The following is a 26,530-nucleotide window of genomic DNA, read 5'->3' on the forward strand; positions in this document are numbered from 1 at the left end:
ATAAACATACATTGTACATGTAAATAATCCTCAATATATTAGTAGATAAATGTATATTTTTGCATTTTTGTAGTAGGTGGATCATTTTGACGTGGTCATTTTATAAGTAGCTCGCAGGCTGAGAAAGTGTGAGCAGCCCTGATCTACAGGGCAGAAACAACAACTCAGCCAATCAAAACCAGATCTGACGATCTACCGTAAATGGAAGCATGTGTTCAGAGCATCACCAATCAAAATCCAATCAGCAGGCCTCAAAGAACACCAAACACGCACCATGTCTAGAGATATAAAACTATATGAAAGTTACATAAAGTTCAGAGAAATTAGCTCGACACTAATTCCTCTGTCAAAGCCCTCAAGGTTTACTGTTACTGTGAAGTGTGATTTCTCAGAGAGATCCCCAAAACGTATTTCTCTTGGCTGCCGGTTTGATCTTGAGCAAGATAAAAAAAAAAACCCCTCTCTCAAATAAAAGTCCCTACATGACCTTACCTCTTACTAATTACAGCTGAAACCAGATATTCACCCACACACACACACACACACACACACGCACACACAAAAAAACCATAAAACATGACACTGTTTTTTTTATATATCTCAGTGTCTAATATTAAATCAGACTAAGCTGAATTAAAGATGAATGCACTTTTTATCAGTTTGAGGGACACTCAGGTCCTGGTGTTTTTGCTTTCTTCATGTCATACATACGTATCAACGCCATCATCCAGGAAGGAGGCAGGTTTGTGTGTTTTTTGGCATGAGATGAGAGTATCAACTTCAGAGCGAAAGCAAAATGTGCTGTGAGCATAGACTTCTTATTTACAGTGAAAAGAGCCCAGTACGTTAACTGAAAGACCGCTCAGTGAGGAAGAAGCCATTACTGCGAATGCAACATGAAAAGCCAGATTAGAGTGAAGGACAATGAGGTCAGCTTCAGGAAATGTCCTGAGATCTTATGAAACTAAAACTGAAATGTAATGACCATTGCCACATTTGGAGGAACAAGGGAAAAGCTTTGGGGTTGGGCTTATTTTTGACCCCCAGAACAATGGCATATGATGAAGAAAAATAAACTGGTGTTTAAAGATCTTGAATTAATTAAAGCAATAATTTAAAAAAATCAGATGTTAAAAAAGTTCTCTCTCTCTCTCTATTAGTATTGTGGCGTTTAATTATTTTTTTTTTAAATACTTGTGGCCGTCCAAACAGACCCACATCAGGAAAAGCGCAGCCCGATTCGACGTCGAATGAGAGGGGAAAAAAATAAAAATAAAGATTTTTGTAAAAGTCTTGTTTCTGCTCTGTCCAACTTCCTCCCTGTTATGTCCTGTCGCTCAACTGAAGGTTTTCTTATGCGGGACCACTCTGCATTCCTCCCATCAAACCGAAAAACTTTCTGTGACGAAGCGTCCAGTGTTGGTCGTGACCCTCTGGAAAGCTCCCCTGTCTGAAACGCCACATCCCTGGAGATTTGGGGAAAGAAAACAGCTGCGTTACTCTGACGACAGCACTTGTTCACTGAAATATTTATCCCGATGTGGCTTTTCCTCCCAGTTAAGACTTTTATTTTGAGTCACTTATCTGCTTTTATTTCGCCTTTTCTGAATTACAAGGTATATAAACGTCTTTCTAGCATTTATTTTCTTGATTCCGTTTCTCACATTTAAGCCTACGGTGCCTTGTAAAGTCATTCACCTGGAACCTTTTACATGTTTTTCTCCTTACAGTCTCAAACCTGTGCGAATTTTTGCACGATAGAGAAGTAAAGGCAGAATTATGTGTTTCCCAAATGTCTTCAACAGGAACTTTTCACGTTCCTGTTGAAAAAATTGTAGATCAGTCTACAGAAATGGAGGAAAATGTAATATAAAGTTGTTCAGAAAAAATAGGATTGTCTTAATTGGGGCCTGGCCATAGCAATGCAGTCAGTCACTGCCTCCATGCATGGAGGAATTGAATTCATAAGATTAGCATTGATGCTAAAAATTAGCATCAGAACCTGGGTCCAAACCGACGGGCACACTTTGGCAGGCCCCGGTTAAATTTCTTCATTAATTTTCTAGTGTGTGTCTTGTCATGCTATTTTCCTTGAGTTTTCTATAAAGACTGGAAAAAACAACAAAGCATTGCCATAAATCAGCCTTTTAACTCAAAACGTCACATGCAGCAATGAATTGTGGGTAGTACATTTCGCCGAAGTCCGTAAAAATGCAAGTACACCTCGCTGCCATTCATGTCTTTGCTCGCTGCAGCAAACAGAAAGGGGCGGGGACGGACCGCTGTCAGTCTCATACCTTATTTGGAAATGGGACCATTGCACTCCGGAAGTGAAGAGGGCGCTATTTCCTATATTGTCTGCGGTCTCCCGTTCTTATTTTCTTTTGAAATCTGTGATAATATTCATCTATAGGAAGGAGTTCCACTGTCAGCATGTATTTGAACTTCTCTCTTTTATTTACTTCAGCGCAGCTCACAGTTTTTAACACATTCTGTAGCTTTCGGTGTACTTCTAAATCTGCTCATTTTTAGCATCAGAACACAGGGTCCAAACCGACGGGTTTCTAGTATAGACACTTACTGTTTAAATTGGAAAAAGCTAGAGGATTTAACTTTCCTTTGAAAAACTAAATCTATACTTTGTTGTATATCTGATAACTGCTTCATAAAGTCCACCAAGTTCAAGTTTTCTGCTATACAGTATTAAGGTTTGATCCATGTTTTTTATTCAATCATTTGACTTTGTGGGGTCGTCTTCCCTACAGCTTGGCTTTACATCGGCCTCTTCTAATTGTTACTGTGCCCACGGTCAACTGTAAACATGCTTTGAGAACAACCTAATAATCGACATAGTGTTTTTCATTTTCCATTTGACTGGTAATCTTTTATTTCTTCCCCATATCTCTGGTTTTAATTTCCATTTTTACTTGCTTTAGCTGAAAAGCCTTTCATTTTCTGCACTTGAAAAATGCATGAATCTGTTTAATGATGTATTTTAAACTCAACTGTACGTGCAACTTTGTGTCGTTGTTAGAAGGTATGAATACTATAGTGCGTAAGTAATTGTTATACTTATTACCATTCTTAGGATGATGCTTTTATAGAGCTATATATATATTTTTTATGTTACTAAAGATGTTCCTCATATTCACACCTACATTTATGTGCAATTAGTTATTTACAACCATACTCAATAAATTTGAATTAAGTGATGAGGCTTATTCGTCAGATTAAAAGAACGTTTTGAAAATAACAACCATGATGATTTTCAACATAGTTTTCATTAAGCCCACATTTCTGAATTCAAAATGATTTTTTTTTATTAGTCTGGCGTCAATCTTGAATGGAAGCAGAAAATAATCACAGTTGACAGAAATAAAGGCTTGAAAACATCAGTTTGTGTCTCAGTGGAGCTACTGAAATAATTAGAATTTTTTAAATATTACTGTATATCTGCAGATGCTCTGGGGGTGTAATTACAGTTCGGTGTCTAATTAAGTACTGTGCTTTTGTAAATCATGGGTTTTACCCGCAAACTAATAAAAGGAAGGCTTGTATACTCAAGTGCATTGTTCTGGTTTTGGCGCTTCAGTACATGTGAGCACAAACTGAAAAGGATAAAAATAATTGTAGTCACTGCGCATCTCACAGTTTTACCCAACTGGTCATGGGATGTGATCAGTCACCCAAAGAGAGGAAGTTCACATGACTTTGGTTTTGAAATGCTGCTGCGTACAGTTGCGTCAAACTTCACTTCCTGCCTTAAGTCATAATTTCTGCCGAAAGCACGTTTTGAAATTGGAATCTCAAGTCTGATTGGAACTACGTTGTTTCATAAAGAGGAAACAACCCCCCAAAAAACTTCCAATATGCAATTCCAAGGATTTTAGGTAATGAAAACGGGGATGAAGGTTCGTGCAGAGAGAGAGAGAGAGAAAAAAAGTCAGAATTTATAGTGGTTCTGATCAACCTCGAGAGAGGAAGGAAAGAAGATGAAGTGTGTTTTCGCACTTTACAGTCTGGTAGACTTGGCTGCATCAAAATTGTAGCAGTTATTGCATTTTTAGCCGGTGTGGTTTGCACTGTGTCAGGTTTAAATACCTATTAGAGACAATTTAAACAAACACAGGAAAGACAAGAGAGTTAGATTCTTTTATACTCGCGAGGAGAACGGACAGAGATGTGCTTTCAGTTACAAATCTCCTACCGCTCTGAAACACATTTGTCCCCTCCTCGCTTTTTATTGCTTTTAGGAACCCTCTTACATCTGGTGCTTGCAACTTCTCAAAGGGAGGGGAAAAAACAATTCATCACATAGTTGCAGCGCTAATGACATTCACTATTTAGACACATGTTATCTACACTCTAAATCCTTCTTGCTCCAGTCGAGTACCAGACACGGCGTCGAGTAGGACACGTTGTATATAACACAAGAGAGCAGAATTTATTGCTGGGCAATAAACTCTGCTAGAAGAGTTGTCTCCGCTATCTCCCAGGAAGGCTTCACTGCTCTCTTTCTCAAGGAAGTCACAGGAAGGAATCAAAATTATTTAAAACACAGAAACATTACTTATACTAAGAATAAAAGAGAAAGAGAAAAAGCATATAAGTAACATTATCTAAATGTAACTACAAAGGCTACATGATACAACGAATATTTGATAATTACTAAAAATACAATTTATCCAACACACTGTCACATGAACTAAACCCTTTTACAAAAACCTCTACCCCTCCTCGCCTGTGGAGGCGCTGCACCAAGAACTACCGAAGGAAATGACAGAGAAACCTCCAAAGAAGACACATTTTACGAAATGTAAATAAAAATTGGAGAAGCATTCAATTTTAGCGGTTGTATGATTACTCGTTTGTCTTTGATAAAAGACCATGAGCTGTTCCTCCCGCTAGCACTTGGCTCGCGCGTTTGTTTTGGTTGTACTTACCCAGAATTCCTTGCGCAACAGTCCGCTCCCAGCTTTTGGAAAGGCCTCATTGCCATGGTTTGATATCAATCACAGCTTCCTGAAGTAGAAGCAGATTGGTTTTGTTAGAGAGAGGTAAGTTATTAAAAAATGCAAAAAAGAAAGAAAAGAAAAGATTTTGATAGTGGAATTATCATTAAAATGTTTAAGAAAAGTCTTGAAAAATGTAAATGGTAAAAAAAACAAATAAATCTGAGAGTATCTCCTTTCCTTTGTATAAAATCTAAAGTATGGACTGCAGGGCTTTCTTAGCTATAAAGTGGAGAAAATGTTTAATTTGTTAAGTTGTTTAATGTGATAATTTGGATCTTGAAATTTGAATACTTGCAGATGTGCATCCCTGAAACGTTCTCCTTAGTTTCTCCTTTACCAAACAGCTCATCCAAAACAAGCACAAAAAAGCCTAATTTATCTTATGCAGTGTGTCAACCTCTCATCTTTTCACACCTTCCCAAATCCCTGCTCACGCGAGCGATGCACTGAAAGGAGATCCTTTTGTCACTCTGACGCTGATGGCGATGCTCTCTTATTACAGAGACAGAAATGGAAACACTGAGACTGTAGCGAGGCGTGCATGTGTGGTGCTCACGTCAGGAAGAGGTGTTGAACCAAATAATATTCACTCAGTAAATAAATCTGCGCCTTACACCTTCCATCTATGCGTTCACAATCAGACATAAGCATTTGTGAACGTGTTGAAACTCAACTTCCCGTTCTGATTGTTTTCAGCAATCACATGTTTGTTTTCTCTCTTTTTTTTTTCACGTCAGGAAAAGGAAAAGTCTCTTTGGGATGCAGTTGCTTCCCAGGGGTTAACAAGGTTACTGTGTCAGTATCAAGTGACTAACAGTTGTCTCATTACCACAAGGCTGCTACTTAGTTTGCATCATTAGCTGCATCGGAGCAACACTCAGGCATGTCAACAAACACCCGGAAGGAAAACAGCTGATCGAATCATGGACATACTTTGACGAAGGCGTTTTGAAATTACATAAGACATTTGATTCAACAAGAGGCCAACAGGCCCACATGTTTTCATGAGCTTCCTACCTATTTTGTCACTCTGGAGTCACAAACGTCAACGTATTTTATCAGAATTTTAAGTGATAGATCACCACAAAGTGGTGAATTTTGGTAAATTTGAATTTTATTTTATTTGACTTTTGTTTTTTCCTAGATAAAATCTGAATGATGAGGCAAGAAATTGGATTCAGCCCCCTTTAATCTGACATTGCTGAACAGAAAGCAACCGTCTCATTAGAGTCCAACTTAATGTACTTTAATTTCAGTTAGAAAAAGCCTAACGTTATTAACATCTGAATTCTTATGGAAGGGTTTCCGACTTGACTCGAATGCATTTTGGAGTTAAAACAAGGTCATGAGAAGAAATAGGAAACAAAAAAATGTTTAAAAAATTGTATGTCCCACAGTGGGGAAATTTCCATTTAGTTCAGGATTTGAGTGCCTTTGCCTTAGAAAATGGCCGATGCCACCACTGAGAGAAAACAGGGCTTCAGGAGCGCCCCCTGCAGGCCAAAAGATCTCTGCCTCCTGCTCTGTCCCCTTTCTGTAAATAGCACGGGTGTTGTATGTCTCAATAGGGAACCTCATACGGCCACAACTCATGCATTGGCTACTGAAAAGTCCAGCCCTTATTAAATTAGTTCAGTGACCTTCTGAAGCCTGTAGCTCATAGAGACTGTTCAAGGAAACCTTAATGTGTGCCTGATTGTAATTCCAGATTTGTGTGGGTATGAATGAAGTTGAACAAAATATCAAAATTGGGCAAAATGCTTAAAATAATTTTAATATTACATAAAAAAATTCCCAATTAAAGGGATTTAATTATGGATCTTGTGCTTTCTGACATGAGCCATTCAGACAGGCGCTTCTGGCTAGACATGGAAATACAACGTGACCAATCAAGAACAACTGTCAGCGACACGTCTTGCAAAAAATTCTCCGCACACTGCGAGAATGTTTCTTCTCTGGCACGTAGTATTTATCCTAACTTCATCCACAGATTTTTGAACAACAAGATGGACAGAGTCAAGAAATGTGCAGTTGCGTTTTTCAACTGTCAAGCCAAATGTTGTTTGGCTTTGCTTCTTAATGCATTACTGAGCCGTTTTTAGGATAAAACACCAACTGTCTGGTTTATATTATACGTCACTGATCAGTTCTATAGTTTTTACTCTGCTGCCTCTATCGTGGACTTTCTATGTGAAGGAAGAACTTACGATAGTGTCCAAATCACGACTTTAGTTACTTCAGACTCAAAGGAGCACTTTGAGTCTGAAGTCAAAAGAAATGATAAAGATTCAAAAACATTACAAAAATGTACTTAATTAATCTAAAAAAATTACCTGGAAGCATTTCCATAAAAGAAATAAATAGCAAAACTGGAATACAAAATTTTGAGATGCCAGTGGGCACAAACAGGTTAGCAAAAATAATACCACCGAAGAAGAAATATATGGGAAGGGCTTCTACACTTAAAGAGACAGGCTTACAGAAATCACAGTGGTTTTCACAGTGTCTAGTCAGGTATTGTTTATGGGACACATTTTTTTTGTATCTTTTCTCTATCTCTTCTAGCTGCTCACAAGCACACTGCTGCTTGTTACATAACCATAACATTTAAGACTGGAGACTACCTTAGCAACTACGTTTTAGACTCTTGTTCTTCCAACCCAGAAAAGGAATTAGACCAGAGGATACTAACTCATACTTATCTACCAACCCTGAGTAGGAGTATCTAGTTTACATACTTTGGCTCAACATTATTATTTTCTTCTTAGACTCCTGTTATCCCAACCCAGAGATGGAATTAGACCAGAGGATACTTATCTGGCAACCCTGAACAGGAGCACCAAGTTTACATACTTTAGATCAACATTAGATTCTTTTTCTTCTTTTGCTCTTTCCTTTGGTTTGTTGTTTTGTTTTGTATTTCCTTTTAATTCACGTAAAGCACTTTGTATTGCCTTGTTGCTGGAAATGTGCTATATAAATAAAATTACCTTACCTCCGATGTTACACATGAACAAAAACTGATTAAGGCAGAATGAGAACAGAACATGTGCTACAATCTTTGCTTTACTTGGGGTCACCCTTAAGATGTGCTGAAAGGGGCTCAGTGCTGGAATGTGAATGTTACTCTGTAACGCGTAACGTGATTATTTTCAGCACTAACGCCTATTTTATACTTAACCAAATCTCATTATTTCTCTATGTAATGACACTGAGAAGCTTTGGTCAGAACTGGTAAACGGATCTGAGTGTAGCACAGAAGGAAAAAATAAGATAGAACCAAAACTATCTTAGTAAGATTTGGTGTACCAAAGTACAAATACAACCTGGTTACATTTGGACATTTTACTTAGCTCCTTAAATTTTGCTAAAGCTTTCAATGCTTGATGCAACAATCCTTCCATTCTCTATCGCAACTTAGTCAGGGGTTAGCAAGAGACTAGTGCTGCCTCCAGCAGTCACACTCAGCAGAAGTCACATGTGGGGAACCCCAAGGCTCAATCCTGGGATCGGGCTGTAGCTCAGGTTATAACAAGAAGTAAGATCAGCTATCATAGCTACGCAGATGGTACACAGCTCTACATTACAAGGTCACCGGGTGGCGCCGAACCCATCCAAGCACTGATCAGATGCTTAGATGCCATAACCTTCTCCAGCTGAACAGAAACAAAACTGAAGTTACTAGCATTTGACCTGGACGAGGAACAATCTATCTAGAGTCAACACACAGCTGCAGTTATTGCAGCTAGAAAATAGCGATCAGACCAGAAATCTGGGCGCAGTGATGGACTCAGACCTGGACCTTCAGAGTAACATAAAGACAGTGACAAAGTTGGCCTTCGATCACCTGAAGAACATTTCCAGGAGTAAAGAACTGACGTCCCCTGTCCACCCACTAGACTAAGCAATCTCAGTGAGAATTTGATTTAGTTTCTTTTTGACGTATTGTTGTGCGTCACAGACAGGAAGCTCTCCTGCGGCCTGTCTGTTATCTTTTAGACACCTTTCAGCTTGTCAGTGAGCTTCTGCAGAAGCCTGACGATTATCGAGAGATTTCATTTCCATGCATTACCAAAGGAAAACGTGTAGGAGCAGAGGCTAGGCATTGAAATATTGACCTTTCCCCCCCATCTTTCTGCTCCTGAGGATTGTAAACAGCATGCCTTGGATCCTTTCAGACTGATTCTTAGCAAAACATTTACATTGCCTACAAACAGTGTTCACCCACTTGGATGCTTTACCGTCTTATTCCTTTTACAAATCAATCATGATTTGCTATTTAATTTTTTAAAAAATGCACAAAAGAACCCTTTAATGTTAAAGGCATTTCTTTGTCTCCTGTGGAAAACAATTAAACAAGCGCGCAAATTTGCTGCTATTAGGACTTTCCCACATTCAGGAAATTCCTCAGACACCATCCACTGCGACCGCTGCCGTTGCGAACGCCACGCTGTTCAGCTGTGGTCTCCCAAGTTCTCTCCTAAAAGCTTCGCAATTATCCACAAATGGAGTTTTCCGTTGTGGTTGGAACATGTGTTTCTGGAATGTCATTTGGAGAGAAAAAAAGAAAGAAGAAGTGGAACAAAAAATGAAGACCGTTTCCATTATGGTGAGCATCACAGCAGCTGTTCGTGACCTTTTCACATTTTCGTCAATCTTAATTTGACAGAACACAAAGTAATGCATGATTGCGCAGATTATTTCAAATTAAATCAAGCAAACTGTGGCAGACATTTGTATTTAAATCCACTTGAGTCGATACTTTGTAGAACCGTCTCTCACTGCAATTACAGCTGCAAATTTCTGCCACGGTCTTCTCCACAGTTTGTCCACAGATTCTGAACTGTATTTCTGTCTGGATTTAAGTAATTCCACTGAAGCTGTATTTGTATAGCTTTGGGTTGTGGTCCCTCTTCTTCCTGTATTGTCCTGCGTTTTACCTCCGTCCAGATGCAAATCAAAACTGATCAGCTTCCTTGCTAAAACATAAGACATGACACCGGCATGATGCGGCCTGGAATCAAAGAGCAGAGCTGTGGCAGATTAGTGGAAACCAGAATAAAACAAAACACACACACACACACACACAAAAAAAAAAAACCCAGCTGTTGATCAACATCCTGTAAATTCATACATGTACACAAACAAATGAGCTGTGACAGTGAAAACTTACCAGTATTCCATCTGTATATGATTTTGTTTTGATCATTTGAATTTGAACCCTCAGCTTCTTTAAAAGTAACAATATAAATCAGTGACACTTTCCCCCTCCTTGCATATATCATTACGTAGAGGAAGTATTGTCGAGGTAAAGCAGTAAGAATGTGTTAAAATGTCCAAAGAAGGTTAATTACTGATGAAAATATGACTTGCGCTCACTGCTGTCTGTACTTTAAAAGAAAACATAACCCAGGCTCAGTTGTGATCACTTCTGGCACGTTTTGTGTTTATGTTTTTAATGGGATGAAATTAACAAGCAAAAACTAATTTCACTGGACGTCTTTTTTTTTTTTTTTTTTTAAGTAACCTGACGTTTTCACAAAATGGGACAACGGCACCTAGCATTTTTTTTGACTCGCTACTCACGACAAAAGCTGCAAACATTAAAGCCTCCCACTTCTACGGCGTGCTGCTTTCATTGTGATCAGTCAGGGGATTTCCAGGCATATGGTCTGACACACTGTTATGAGAAAGCTCCACAGGAGTGTGTCCTTCTTTGCTTCAGGTGGGTGGCTTGACCCGCAGGTGGGTAAGACGTCTGTGTCCTTCGTGTGACATCAGAGTCTCTGTGCTGTCAGGGAAACAAAGTTTTAACACAAGCCATCGGGGTTGAATAAGGTCAACCAGTGATCGTTTTGTTCTGGAAGATCTTTAACACATATAAGTATCAAAAACATTTGAAATAAGCCATAAAGATATTAAGTATTTACTTTAAAAATATTGTGTTGACCTATCACTTGCAATCCCAATAAAACATTAAAGTTTGTAGTTGTAAAATGGTAAAATGTGTATGAGTTCCTCCTTGTGTAAACTACTTCATCACGTCTTCGTTTTCGTGCAGCCAGTAACATTTATGTTGCTTCAGCAAATCAGATGTTACAGACCAAAGTTCAAAGACATTGCGGTTTTGTTTTTTGGTCTGTTGTTCATCTTTTCAAATATCATTGCGAAGTTATAAGATGTCAGCTGCTTTTAGCTCAAATTTGTCAATCATTCAAAGAGGCAGCCTGGTAAAAACCAGCCCCTTGTTGCATGTTTTGCCTGGCGGAGAGAGTCTGTACGAAACAAAGTACGATTAGTTGAGAAACGATTGGACTCTGTTCAAGTTTGAAATTTTACCCAGTTTCTAATATTTGGCCAAAAACTTTGGGTAAAACCCTTAATGTTTGGTAAAATTGCGCCTGTTTGACCAAGAATTAGCGATTTTACCTCCCCGCTAACGTTTGGCTGTGACGTACGAAATGCACCAGTTCGACAAAATGGAGGTTACCGGAAATGACCTGAGATGTAAACAACCATTCTCACTACAAAGAGAGAAGTGCCGAGATGAACGAGGCGGCTGTTCCCTCTGGGACTGATAAAGTACATTCTTTCTTTAATTACTGTCAATACATTATTTGGAAGCGTGGCCAACACAAACTGAACGACTTCGTTCAATTCCGCCGCTGCCATTGCTAAAACTACAGCCAACTCCAATTCTAAAGCAGCGCATGAAAATCGTCGCCATTGTTCACGACTTCTCCTTCTGTTTGCTGATTGGCTCGGTTGAAATTCTACTGGAGAAATCAAGCACAATGGGAGAAAGTAGCGGCCAGGCTCATTTAAATGTGTTTGTGTGCATTACTTAGACCAGTGGTTCCCAAAGATTTTCTGCTCCCCTCCATGGATTACAATAAAATCCCCCCCAAAAAAGAAAAAGAAAAAAATCAACTGGGCACACACATCGTTCAACCAGACATAAACCTACACACATATTTTGCTTTCAAACTCCACTGAAGTTTATTTCACACTTCAGGTTGCAAAAAACACCCTACAAACCATCTTTACAGTGAAACACTTTTGTGTAATTTTTAATTTTTTTCATTCATCCATACCGCTTCCAGCCCCCCCAGTAGGGGGCGCTCCCCACACTTTGGGAACCACTGACTTAGACGGTGGCTGTGTTTAGTTTTAGTGAGTAATTGGGATGCGACAAAAGGACCGCACATTTCTCAGTTCTAAGGACATTGTTGCGATGACATGCAATTTTCCATTTCTCACAGCTATAATTAGCTGGTATTTGTTAATGGTCAAAATGATGCTCTAACAAATCGTGGCTTTAGCAAAGCAATGATACATGCACAGATTCTGACACAGGAAATGACAAATGGGAGGAGGGACGGAAAGTGTGGTTATGCAACTTGCGTTTGTGATTTTATGAGGGGAAAAAAAAAAGTGATAGGCTTAATGAAATGAATTTTTTGGTTTTTTCCAGGACAGTTGCAGCCATTTTTTGGGTTCTCACACATTCCAGCGACCAACTCCAAACCAGAGCATTAGTATAAAACAAATTGAGATTAGTAAAATTAATCTCAGTTGGATTTACAACTAAAATCAAAAATTAAAGGGGACAAAAGAGGAAACGTGAAGCAAGATAAAGGTCCAGGAACGTCATTGTAGCGTGAGAAGAGATCTTGGCCATTTAGTCTGAGAACCTGTTTTTGTTTTGATGCAACAAGCAGAAACTTGTCAGTGTTCCATTTGCCAGGTTTCACAGTTAAAAACAAATAGTTTTCTGGAAATACTCTTCGGAGAAGTTGAAAAGCCTGTTGGACAGAGACTAAATCGAAACTAGGACATTCCCTGAAACAATTAACTCCTGCTGCAGTCAAATGGATTCCACGAAACCGAGTCACCTTGACGCCCATTTATTCATGCCTCTGGCTTTCCATTAACATAATTGGCTTTTTTTCGTAGTTTTGCATGTGAAAGAATGATCAAAAATGGAGGAATTTTGAAAATGTCCCCCAGTTACTCAGAAATGTTTCTACGTTTGCTTGAGGTAGTTTTTCTCTTAGAGGAAGACTTGATTCCTCAGTAGAGATATTTGAACATGTAGTATTTTCTGAAAAGTCCCAGCATAAATCACAGCATATCCCTTTGAAACAAACTGAACAAAATGTTACTTTTATCTATTTTATTTTTTCATTTTCCTTTTTGTTTTAATCATCCACTCCTAACTACACAATAGGCCCAAAACATTACTGTCAGGTTAAATGGCCTCTCTAAATTCTCTAAACTGTCCTGTCTGGACCGGCGACCTGACCAGCGTGACCCCTGCCTCAGCTGATATGCAGCTCCACCAGGTGTTTGCTAATTGCTACAGGCTAGTCTGAAGGGGCCGAGTGGCGGAGTCACGGGGGAGCGAACTCGGAGTTTTCGAAAGCGGTCCTAAATGTCCATGAAGGGATTTTTGCACTGCTGAATGGTTGCCGTGGGAGATTAAACGGTTTCTCAAACATGCATGAAAGAATCAAAGCAACACTCCAGGCATATTTTTGATAAAGGAATAACATTATACCATGATGTAAAGCTCACAAAAAAAGGGAATTTAACATAATACTACCCCTTACAGAATTTGTACATATTTTTGATAAAAGCTCTAAGATGCAACGATGTTTTAAAAATCATATTCTCCAATGAAGATTGTTTAGGAGCCACAAGGTGTGATTAATTAGATTTTTTTTTTACCCCCACTTGTAGAAAAACTATGGTGCGAAACCATTCACACAGCGGAGAAACGCTGTGTGACATGAGACATGCGTGAGAGTTTAACACTGGGCCGTTTCTCTTCTGCTCCAGCTGAAATACTCCGATGTAGTGTATAGATTTCTAAAGAAAGAAAGTAGAGGAAATGACTTTTAGATGGTGTTTAGTACTTGGTGGAGGATGGGTGGGAGCCGTCTAGGTGAAGTGAAAGTGAAGTAAATGTTGGGTTTTGGCAAGAAATGAAACTTATGTTCCAGGCAGCGTGCGGTCGGTGAGGTGTTCTCTCACTTCTCGCTCTGGTGTCCCAGAAATCAAGGAAAGCAGAAAAGCGCTCGAGCATTGTTCTGTCGTTTGTGAATGAAAATCGCAAATTTTCTAAATGCTCTCATGTTTCTGGCTAAGCAAGTAAAAACCATGTGTGAAGTGGAATGAAAAGTGACTTTCTTCTGAATAATCAACACTTTAACATTAGCGTAGGGCTTTCCTGGCCCGGCTTGTTACTCAGAGTTCACACCTCCAGAAGCTTTCATTCGTTAGGAACCATTCATGCAGTCATGAAGTATTTCTGCATACAGTTTCTCTTTCAAGCGTCGTAGTCAAAGAGTTTTATTTGTGGTCTGAACACACGTGGGCTGGGGTTCAAACCTCACAACCATTTCCACCCTATCACCAGTCAACGCCATTCAGCTAATCGGTTCTTGGTCGGATTTAACCTTTTAACCAGAACCTTCGTCCATCTCTGCCCCAACTTGTTTGGTTCTGGTTTTATTGGGCTGATATTACTCTGATCTTTTTGCGATGCAGTACTTAACCGGATTATGGTATCCACTATGGCGTTCTGTTATTTAACAGGAATGGTTTTGTTATTCTACAAATACACAACCCATCAGGTGTTCAGTTTTTTATTTTTCATTTTTACTGAGACATGTTTACACGTCGATGTCCAATCTTATTTTCTGTTGTCTCTGCCTCTCTCAGTGCCTCACTCCAGCGGGTTTGGCTAACCTGAGCTGTCTCTGTACAGGTTTGGGTTGGTGGAAGACAAACTTTTCCTCTCTATGCTACTTTCTTCTCCTACTACTCTTCAGTTGACATTATTCGTTCCCCCACTCTACCCCTTCAGACTAGCCAGCAGCAATTAGCAAACACCTGGTGGAGCTGCGGATCTGCTGAGCTCATTATAGGAGCTACTTCTCAGTGAGACGCTGGTAAAAAGGTTGTTAAAGGGTTAACAGAGGAGCCGTGCGATGACTTCCTGAAGGTGGACTTTCAGAAAGAGCAGGAGTTTCTAAAGAGACAATTTCAAGGCATTAAATCAGAAAGTAAGATTTCCTTTAAGTTTTGAGTTCTATATTATATAATATTGAAGTTATAAAGGTTTTATTAGAATTTCAGAAACATTTATTTGGCTTGTATATAACTTGTAATTTTAACAGCATTTTTTATGAACCAGATTTGAACCTTTGAACAAGAAGTCAGAAACTTTATGCTTTCACTGTTATGTTTTAAAGATGCTTTCATGTATTAAAAAGACAAAGCGAGGAAAAGCAAAAAAAAGCAAAAAGTTCTTTGCAAACTGAATCAGGAGAAAGCATTCGCTCCAACCTGTGCTTTGTTTGGGCGTCTGTACACAGGCTCGTTTCTTTACAGGAAGTCCTGGGCAGAGAGCCCATATCCAGATCCTGGTCTTTCTCCGCCGTCCTTGATCAACACTGACTTGAGACTAATAGAAATAGAACCACAGCCACACAGATGCTGTGTTCTTTCATTGGTGTGACACAAGCCTTGAAAAATGAAGCTTTTCTTTTTTTTTTTTTTACCAGCACAGACAAGCTGTAGGAGCATCGTATGTATTAATTAATACATCTGGCTTAGCTCTTTTTGACAACCAGTTAGCGCTGTGTAGCTACGATATAAACCAGGTGCAACAGGCGTCGTGAACAGAACAGATTAATCGGCCAGTTTGGACCTGAACAGAGCAGCCAGGGTGCCGGAGTGACTGGTTATCAAGAAGTCAAAGAATCAGGCTCTCTATAGACACACACACACACACACACACACCAACAGTTTCAAACCAGATCTCTAATGAGCCACTCCCTCTAAAGTAAGGCTCTCTCAGACAATTATCAGCATTTACCAAGCTGTTTCCACGGAGATAAATGATGTTCATGGTCGTAGTAACTCTCCAGTCATTATCAGGAGGAGATAACATTGCTTTCAGCTGCCGTGAACATATCAATAGCTGTTTTTTTTTTTTTTCATGATGTAATACTAGGCTCTACAATGCCGAATGAAGGCACAATAACCAACTGATGCGGTGAAAACGCATCTGTTCCCTTCTGTTTCTGCTCATCAACCTTACCCAAGCCAACCTGGACCTTTGTGAAAAGTAACTACCCAGCTGTAGAGGTACGAACCCCCCGTCCCCGCAGAGAGGAGCTGTCTGATGAAGTATAGGTTAAAAAGATCTCAAAAAGCAACGCGTCATGACATGATCTTAAAACAAAAGCAAAAATATTTTGCATGCGACTGCAGTTCAAAAATGAACACATTTAATTTGTTCAGTTTAGAGTTGCAGACGTTAATCTCAGACCCTACCTGGGATCGTAACCTTGAAACTGGTACTGGGACACCTTAGAGAGGAAACTAGGTTTGAGTTGGTAGTTGGGTTCCTGACGTTAAGACTGAGACCTCGTTTTGGGCTTGAAGCAGGAAACATGTTTGGCAGGGTCCTAGCTTGAGTTTGTAGTAGGGATGATGTTAAAGTGTAACTAACCCCCAAATCAACTTTTGGCTGTTGATAAGCTGTCTAAATAGTTTAGGAAGGGTTCTGTCTTTTTGACATTTGTACGTAAAGTTGTTTAGTTCTTCTATATTTTGCCTAAACTAATCTCAGTGCTGGCCCCCTGAGTTGAACTGGTGCCTAAACAGTTGGCTCCTGTTAGGCAGGGCTGTTTGTTTAAAACATTACACGGCCCTGCGTTTGGGTATTAAGGCGTCTCACACAGTCACACTTTCTCACTCAGAGCTGCAGAGCGTCGCTGCAATAATGCAAAAAAAAAAAAAAAAAGTTGCTAGATTTGTTACTTATTAATTTTTTGATAAAACTTCACTCGTCACTAAATGTAGCAATAAAGTTTATAAGTTAGCTATGGTGCTTGTTCTGTCCCACTTCTCCCCTCCTCTCATCACCACAACCCTTTGCGTCTCTTTGCTCAGTTTGCTGGACTTTTTCTAAATTTGCCAGAGGTGTGGTTTTAGTTTTTACAGGGCGGGTTAGTTAGACTTTACAGGTAGATACCTGGTTTGGGATGCCAGTCATTGAGGCAGGTTCAGTTTCAGGCTGTCTAATTTTGAGGCAGGCGACTAGTTTTGAGCTTTCAAGAAGGAGAGGCGAGTTTAAAGGCAGTGAAAATGTTACAGACTGGTTTCAGGGACCAGACGTCGGGTCGTGATGCTGAACATTACAGACCAGGGTCTAGAGAAGACCCATCATTATTATGCAGCTGTCCCACTGAGTTTTAAGATCAAAGTCAAAGAAGTGGAAAAGTTAGCTAGACGACTAAAGGGATCTCTTCAGGCTAGCATTCAGATGAACTAAAAGAGGAGAAAATGAGTGCATAAACAGAGGATGGCATCTTTTGGATCAGATCCTGTGTTCTTTGGAAGAGCAACAATGATGCCTATAAAAGGGAACAGGAATCACAGACCCTCTTCCCTGGAAAGGTCAGGACAGAAAAGACTCTCTCTTTCTCCTTCCTGGGATTCTTTTTATTGCAGGCCACAGCAACAGAGGAGTCTTTGTGTCTGTTCCAGTAGTTTACGACGGCCACCTCAGTCGACATTCAAAAGCCAATAACTAAGCTGAGCCTTGCAAGTACTAGAGTTTATATATATATATATATATATATATATATATATATATAGAGAGAGAGAGAGAGAGAGAGAGAGAGAGAGAGAGAGAGAAGAGAGAGAGAGAGAGAGCACTTGGCCTAATTCGGAGCTACTAACCTAACAAGAAAAATCAAACTAGTGATGTAAAAAGGCCTGGTGACTTGTGAACAAGGCACATGGACACACGAGTGCGATGAGTAGCTGAAGTTGATGTACAGGAGGAGGCCTTATTCTGGAAGGGGAAATGAAACCTGAATCTTATGGTGCTCAGGCGCATATTTGTGCTCACAGTGCCCCCTTTTTCTCATTTCCTGTGATTTGTGATATCTGTGGTGTATGAAGGACAGGCTGTCTCTGGCGTGAGCACCACTGGCTGTGAATATCAGTCATTGATGGGAAATCCTGAAAATGACTCTCTAAACATGACACTAATGTTACAAAATACCTTTAGAAAAATCTACTTCCCTTTTTCATTTCAGGTTCACTTCAGGCGTTCACTTGCTGATGGCTTAATTTAACCACATTTATTCTGTTAGGTTTATGTAACGCAGGAATAGGTTTAAAGCACAAAATCTAGATAGTCGGGTTTTCCAGGGAAACTTCTAGATGCATCCCACTCTTGGTGGCAGCAAGTTTAAAGTGGCTCCGTTACATCGGTTATGGTTCATTCTTTTTGTAGACATTGGTCCATCATTTTTGGGTTGAGGAATTGCATGTTTGGACAGTTTTGCCCAACGTTTTATTTTTTTTTAAAAAAAGCAAAGGATATCGACAACACAAACCAGGTTTTTGCCTTAGCAGCTAAAGCAAAAACTGAATCACTGAACCATACATCAGGGGTCTCAAACTCCAGGCCTCGAGGGCCAGCAGTCCTGCAGTTTTTAGATGTGCCACAGGTACAAAACGCTGGAATGAAATGGCTTAATGACCTCCTCCTTGTGTAGATCAGCTCTCCAGAGCCTTAATGACCTAATTATTCTATTCAGGTGGTGCAGCAGAGGCACAACTAAAAGTTGCAGGACAGCGGCCCTTGAGGACTGGAGTTTGAGACCCCTGCCATACATTGTCCTTCTGAGTTTATTTTATTTACTCATTTTTAACCAGCCAACCATCCACCCAAATCAACAAAAATTAATCTTCTTTTGTTTGTTCGTTCTTTCGATGGGTTCTACTAAAACAAAGTTCGTTGTGCTTCTGTATGACAATAAAGACTGATCCTGATTCTGATTCTACAAAAATCAGCAAGCTCCTAATCATCATCTTATGGGAGAGAGGTTTCAAGTGCTGTGAGAAAAACGTCAGAATTGCCAAAAAAAAAAGTTCAGCAAGTGAGTGGACTGCGTCCTGAAAAGAGTTCAACAAAAGGATCGAGTTGCCACCAGTGCAGAGCTAGATCAGGACCGCCAGCAAGCAGGTGCTCGATAGAGCAAGGAATGGCAACTACTGTATTTTCCACACTATAGGGCGCACTGGATTATAAGGTGCACAGTCAATGAAGTTTATTTTTGATCTTTTTTCACATATTGAGCACACTGGACTATAAGGCACGTTAAGCGAAACAAAAGTCAGATAAGTCAGTCAGTCAAAGCACAGTACGTATCACTCCGCGATGTGTGCACCACACAAAATCCATTTTCAATCACTAGAGGGTGCTGTTTCACTCCAGAACAATGTAGAAGGTGTTTCAGATTATAAGGTGCCCTGTTGTTTTCTGATATAAAAACACAAAAAAGGCTTTAAACTTCACCTCATAGTACGGAGAATACGGTAGATGTGTTTCTCAGTAAAATCTATCAAGTCATTATCAAGACTTAAGTGTTTATTATTCAAAAAGCCTCTGACATAAAGGCACAACAAGAGTAAAGAAGTAAAGTTTGTGAAGAACATTATTTGCGGCAGTTTCAAAACCTTTCGCCATTGTCAGATTTTGATTGGCTTAAATCCGTGCCACCAGGATCGATCATTTCCTTCAAGTCAACAGTTATCTTACTAGCGGTCCTAAAGCGTTGTGTGACGTACCGTCCCCATCTAGTATTTCTCTTCCAGTAGCTATAAATGTGTTATACGGGTCGCTGCTTTACTAAGAACCCTTCAAATTCCTTTTTAACAGATACAGTCACATGTTGTGTCAAGATCATTGGGCTAGCAGGAGAATACCTACACTTCAATGAGTCAAAGCAAAAACCCACATCAAGTGTGTGAGAGGCCTTTTGAAGAAGTGGCTTGTTCTTCGTTGGCAAGTGAAATGCACAGTCTTCCTCTCGTTTTCCCCACTGCCTTCACTTCCAGGTTGAGGTTGTTGCTGGTGCAAGCACCTGCAGTAACGGTAACACGACATACAGCACTCATTATGGTTTAAATGTGGAAGTCTGTCACTCTGCGAACTAGTCTGTCACTCTGCGACCGACCTAAATTTCTTGCTTGAATTGGGGTTGTGGTGGAGGTGGTGGCGAATGCAAATGTGTCAAACATTGCCTCGAACTTGAGCTAAGATTTCCCTCACAGCGCCTCTGCCAAAGAGGTTTTGCTGCACAAAGCGGCAGCACGGACGTCGGCTGTGTCGTAACCCGCCTGTGCATGTACGAGCTGCGGCGTCAACGAGTGTGAGCAGTAAAAGGAATATTCGAAGGGCAACAAAAGAGAAAGACTGAAGCTGGTGTACGTGCTGGAAGTGCTGCGAGTGGAGCTCTTAGCATGATCCTTTCTCATGTGAAACCACTAAAGCCATTCCCAACTGGGTCGTTTGCTGTTGCTCTGTGGGGGCTGTAAAAGGGCATGCTGGGTACATGTGGGAAAGAGTCGCTAAAGTAGTAATAGAGGAAAGGAAACATCCCATCTCTAAAAACGAAAACGTCACAAGCAACTTCTGGTATAAGGTTGACTAATCTGAACATCCATGAATGTTAAAGTACATTTAAATGAGATACTACCAGGAATAGCATGGATCTGAGACAGATCATTTATCCTTTACATAACTCTTTGTGGAAAGGTCTCAAAAAAAAAGAAGAAACAAACATATATATATGTATATATATATATATATATATATATATATATATATATATATATATATATATATCAGGTGACACTTGAGCCAGTGGCATAGCGACTTTGCGAAAGTGTGGAGGATGTGAGTTGGCAGGTTTGTGGTTTTTAATCTGAGCATGTGCACGGGGAATTATCATTTATCTTGTCTCTACTTACTGTATCTCTACTGTTAAATCACTACCACTAAACTTTCCTGCTTTTTGGCCCTTTGTAGCTGTCCTACTCACAGGAAACCTTTAATTGTGGAATGCCTCTTGCACCTGTAGGGGAAGTTATTTTACTTAAGCCAAATTGTGTCCCAGCATGTTCTTTCACTCAAATGAAGAGCTGCGGTAATGAAAATGAGTCAGACCCGGGAACAGAACCATTTGAATGTGCTCATGATTGATGGTTCAGAAAGCCGCTCGTCTGGACTTGGGTGTGTGAGTGTGTTTTGGCTTGTGTGGGATTCTGGTTTCTAGAGTGGATCTTGGCAGATCGGGCTTCCTGACTCTGTGCAAACTGCAAGCCTGCAGTTCCGTCAAACCTCTGAGGATATAAGAAGCTGCAGGACATCCACTCTCTACCGGATGATAAACCTTCAGTCTCTAGCCTCCTACCACTCTTTAGTATTCCCTTTATTACAACCTCTTGAGATTGTAATAAAATCTCAAGAGGTTTTACTAAAGCTTGATTTGAGGTCAAACTTACCTCCGCTCTTTCTCTCCCTCTCTCTCTCTGCATTCAGGTCAACATCCGTGACCAGCAAACCTCTCGGGAAAGAAAAGTTCATCCTCTCACTTCTCCAGAACCGGTGACTCACCTCAAACCCACAACCTCTCCAGGACCTGACTTCCACACCAGAATCCATTTTGCCTCCTCCAGCGCATGCAAACCACCATCAAGACTGTAAGCTCATTCCCCCTAAAAGCAATCCACCTTGCAATCATCCCTCAAACGTCCAGTGTCCTGTTCAGAGAAAAGAGCATCTCTAGCTGCACATTTTCATATTTTGTATATACTGTTACTAAAACCTCGGTTTACTGCATTCGAGTGTGCTTCTGCATACAAGTCAGGAAATTGCCTGCGAACATGACAAAGGTAAGACCATGGACGGGGAGGGGATCCAATGCAAAGGTAAAACCTCTCAGGAGAAAACATGCTTTTCAATGATTTACAAGGCTAACGGCAAATTGACCAGGGGCTCAATAGACAGTGAAGAGGGAAAAACTACGGGACTCAACCATACGAATGATGGGTATCAGCTGATTACCATCAATAACCTGCAGTGACACTGAAGTAGGAAGTAAACTCATCTGCAAGTATGAGATAAAAACAAACTACTGGCATAAAATAGATGCATAGGAATAGAAAAATTCCTATGAAAGCTCATCTTTAGCCGTGCTCAGACTGCCGTGCTGCGACAGACTGGCGACCTGTCCGGGGTGACCCCCGCCTCTCGCTCAAAACGTTAGCTGGAGATAGACACCAGACCTCCTGACCCCACTAGGGACAAGGGTGTTAGAAAATGAATGGATGGCTGGATGAATATCAATTGCCCAAGTTGGGATACGAATAAAAATGAATCTGAATACCCAATCTGATCACCAGTTTTGGGGATGTTCAAAAAATTCTGCAGCATGAGCGCCTCACCCTGTATACCAAACACGTCCACTACTGCCAGAGAATCAACACGGCTGCTACTTAGATACTGCAGCAATAAGGTAATGCTTACTTAAGGCAAAGCTATGGAGACACTTTCCTCACCTGATGATGCTTGGTGCTTGAAACAGAAAACTATGATGGCAATACTTACTGTACGACTAAAAACTGTCTGTATAAAATAGTAATGCTACTAAAAATACACCATTCAATCTCTAGTGAGACTTAACACAACCCAATAACATTAAAAGTCCATTTTAATAGACTTTTAATGTCAGGTAATACCAGTTAAATATGGTACAAGTTGTTTTCCTTAAACTTTTATTTCTCAAAGTTTATATTTACCTTTCTGTGTTTAAAAGACCGTTGCTTTTAGGGCTTGAGGGTTTAAGTGTATTAATTATTTGGAAAACTTCCTTCAAACACAAAGGTTCTGGTAGAAATTGACGGTAAAAAATTTTTTTTAATCCATTCTGCGCAAGCTCTAGCTGCTTATTCCCTGTTTGTCCAGTATGGTATATTTAGAAACAAAATTTTAAAATATAGGAAATCATGTGAACAGCTTTTATCTGCTGGGAATATCTCCGAGTGGAGGACCCGTTTGACTCCCGACGTCAGTCTGGATTTTGGGTCTCATTTAAAGCAGGTTGTGTTATGCAAGTTGTTGAGGAGAGGAACTCGTTGGCTTGAGGGTGGAGTGTTCCTGTCCAACACAAACAGGTTGTGAAGTGCTGCTGTGCAGAGGGCGATTAGCAGGCTGAAGAGCCACTTCTCTACCCAGCAGTTGCGTCAGTGTTTATTCCTGCAGAGGACTAAAATGAGTGTCTTCGCCCACGTTGCTGTTCAGCGCCACAATTTCACAAGTGAAAGGCTGCCTTTGTACGCGCTTCTGTGAAGCACCAGCACCTTCTCCTCCACCACAAGTCCGTGTGACCTCAGAGGAATGAAAAGCTGTTGGGAGGGGGGTTTCCTCTAGCATGCAAACTTTTCTCCAGAGATGTTGTGACGGCTTATCTGGAAAGAGCAACTCTATATTTGGAAGTCCAATTCATAACCAAAAGACAGCAGAGTCGTTTTAGTGGAGCAAGAAAAATTCACATTTCTGATGACTTTTGTCTCTTACTGTCTCTGTCTTGAAATGAGCACATAACAGTTCTGTTTGGTTGATAAATGTCACGAGCAATGCCATTATGAGAGGACAGACATTTGCCTTCAACAACAAGCAAACTTAATAAATTGACTCCCAATAGCTGCAGCTGGAACCCCGCCTCTCGCCTGGAAAGTTAGCTGGAGATATAGGCACCAGCACCCCTCCTGACCCCACTAGAGACAAGGGTGTTAGAAAATGGATGGATGGATGGATGGATAGCTGCAGGTGTCCAAGGTGAGCATATGCCCGATCATTAGTACCAGCTGTCGTAAAACTGGCTAGGAAAAAAGTTAGAAAACTTTAGAAAAAAGTTAGGATTCTGTGCAAGTTTTCGGACCACGGTGACAGAAGACCGTCGCTCTGCTCCACTGCTGCCCAAAAAAGCCCAGGATGATGTTTTTTGTTCCTTTTAGAAGTCAGTAGACGTCTGACTAAACTGTCTTTTGCAAGTGTTTGCTGTGTCCAAAGTCTGTCCTTGAGGCCCGGCGTCCTCCATGTTTTAGTTTTCTCCCCCGGTTCAACACAAGTGGATGAAAAGGTAGTTACTACCACCAGGGAGAGAACCAAGGCATGAAGGACGCCGGCCCTCCAGGATCGACTTTGGACAACCCTGTTTAAAGTTGGTGTAAAGCATTTCCTCCTGCATTTCTCAAAGTTGAGTCAACTTTCACTTTGTTGACCTTGAAATATGTAGATCTCTCCAATAATCCCAGGGAACAAGAAAGAGGGCTGGATGCCAGGAACTGGTTTCTACCAGGAAAACCAACAACTATCAAAACTCCAAAGAACACTTTAAGCAGAAGTCACACCCTGGAGTGTGAGGTCAGGAGAAACACACACATACACACACCAACCTACCCACAGCCTTGTGGATTTGACTCTTGGACGAAAGAATTAAAAATGAATATTCACAGGCACCTTTCATCCAATCAGACACAGATTGTGCTGAGTTGTGAAGAATAATGGGCAAAGATTTGAGTCTCTCCGTGCGCCGTTGTGTCTGGATGCGCTAAGTTGATGTACAGCGAACAAAAAAAACTTGTAGCTGTAATTGCAACAAACGGTGTAGTCTGAACACTGTGGTTTTACAAAATAAAATGCTGCACTTTTTAGATGATTCCTTGGTAACAAGTGCTGAAAACCATGCCTAATTCTCTTAATTGATGGGACGTAATTGTCTGCTTGAAGGCACTGTGGTTGATAAAACACCCTTGAAGCAGTCGGTTACAGTAACTCATCCCCGAATCAAAAGACTGGTGAAACAGCTGAGGGATCTGTGTTGAGGATTGTGAGCTCCTTCAGATTTCTAAACCTCCCACTTGGTGCAGAAGAGACTCCGCCGAGGCCTGAGAGGAGAAGGAAAATCCAGTCTTGAGACGACTGTTTACTCTGCCCCACTCTGACCGAACACTGCATCCATTCATCCAAAAGGAAACACTCTGGATAAGCACACACACACACACACACACCCACACACACACACAAAAGTGTCTTTCTATTTTCACAATGGTTATTTATTGACTTTCATTCATTTCTACAGATTAACTCCGACTCTTACCTTAAGCTTAACCATTATCAGTACACGCCTAACCCTAAACTCAATTCACACCTTAGCCGTAAACCTAACCCCGGGCAGCGGACCTTGTAGGGGACCGCTGCCCTACAAGGCCCATCGGTCTTCAGACATTCTAGTGACTATGCCAGAAAATGTCTTATATGTATTGTAAGAATTTCAGAGTGCAGGGAGTAACGCTGAAGCATACTCGTGGAAAAACCTTCTAACAAATTTACCAACATTTGTCCTCCTACCTGCTCAAAGATGCTGCCATTATGTGCCATCACTAAACAGCCCTGAATCTGACCAATCGTGAACTGAACTGGCCTCAGCTGAACTACAGCACCAGACTGAATGAATGGATTATTTCACCGCAGCTGGAGTGTGTTCCTCTCTCTCACACAAAGGAGCGTCTGTACCTCAGATGCTGTGAAGGAAAAGTTGACGTGAACCTAGAGCCAGGTGTTTGAGGAGACTCGCATGGGGCAGAAAAAGAAAAGACAGGCTGATTTCCAGAGGTGACAAACAAGCCAGGAGCAGCAGCAGCTTCCAGTGTCACGAGACGTCTCCATGTGAGTAGGTGTCACGGGCAAACACAGATGTATTTATCTAATTCTGTAACACTGCGGGCTGATTACGTCTCATCTGAAAGTAAAAGATGTTTCCGGCACAAAGTTGAAAATCACTGTGCACCGGTGCTGCATCTGTTACCAAGGGAAGCAAAAAAAAAAGGCGTAACATCCCCATCTAGTGGACACATTGCATTGTTGCACCTCAAAGGGGTTTGGTTGAAGTTTATGAAGTTCAGCGGTGTCTGGGAGCGGATGACGTCACAAGAAGGATGATGAAATTCCTCATGTCGCCTGAACTGGCTGACATGGGGATGTAAAAGGCTCAAAGACGGGCAAGTTTTCAATGCTGTGTCTGAAGATTTTTAACTCCAGACACTTGAAATTTTGTTGACTTATTTTTATTTTTTTTAATAAAGTGCAAATTAGATTAGTTACAGTGCAGTCGTTTAAATTTTTGAGGCAAGGGCGCCTGTTCTTTAAAACCTTTTGCGTTTTCCTGTGGAAGAGTGAACAGTTTAGCATTGAGCAGTTACACACCAACTGTACTCACAAATGTAGCAAAACAATATCTAAACCATATGTTCTTATTTAGCACGATCAACTGGAATGACAAAATAGATGACACAGCAAAGAAGCAAACTAGTGCTAAACGTACATTTTTCTTGTTCTCGATGTTTTTCAGGTTGACGTCAAAAGTCAACCCGCAAGAAGAAGCAGAGAAGGCCAAGTGGTTCACTGGAGCTGGAAACGAGTTACGGCACTTTAAATAAACAAAACAAAACACTGCTTATCTCAGATAAAATTCAAAGCACTGCTTATCTCAGATAAAATTCAAAGCTTTTGAATTTTCCCCATATTGTTCCCACTATGCAAGGATTTTAGTTCGGTCTGATTCTTCATGTTTTTC

At 40.6% G+C, this 26,530-nt stretch overlaps 1 long non-coding RNA gene across 1 annotated transcript; it reads left to right on the plus strand.

Moving 5' to 3' along the window:
- The first annotated feature begins 8,435 nt into the window (after window positions 1-8,435).
- LOC116713733 (uncharacterized) lies at window positions 8,436-26,390 on the plus strand. The gene is made up of 3 exons (XR_004337907.1): window positions 8,436-9,624; window positions 21,433-25,623; window positions 26,306-26,390. It is a non-coding gene; the product is annotated as an uncharacterized LOC116713733 (long non-coding RNA).
- The last annotated feature ends 140 nt before the right edge of the window (window positions 26,391-26,530 follow it).

Source organism: Xiphophorus hellerii, chromosome 22, assembly GCF_003331165.1.
Source record: "Xiphophorus hellerii strain 12219 chromosome 22, Xiphophorus_hellerii-4.1, whole genome shotgun sequence".
Taxonomy (NCBI): domain Eukaryota; kingdom Metazoa; phylum Chordata; class Actinopteri; order Cyprinodontiformes; family Poeciliidae; genus Xiphophorus; species Xiphophorus hellerii.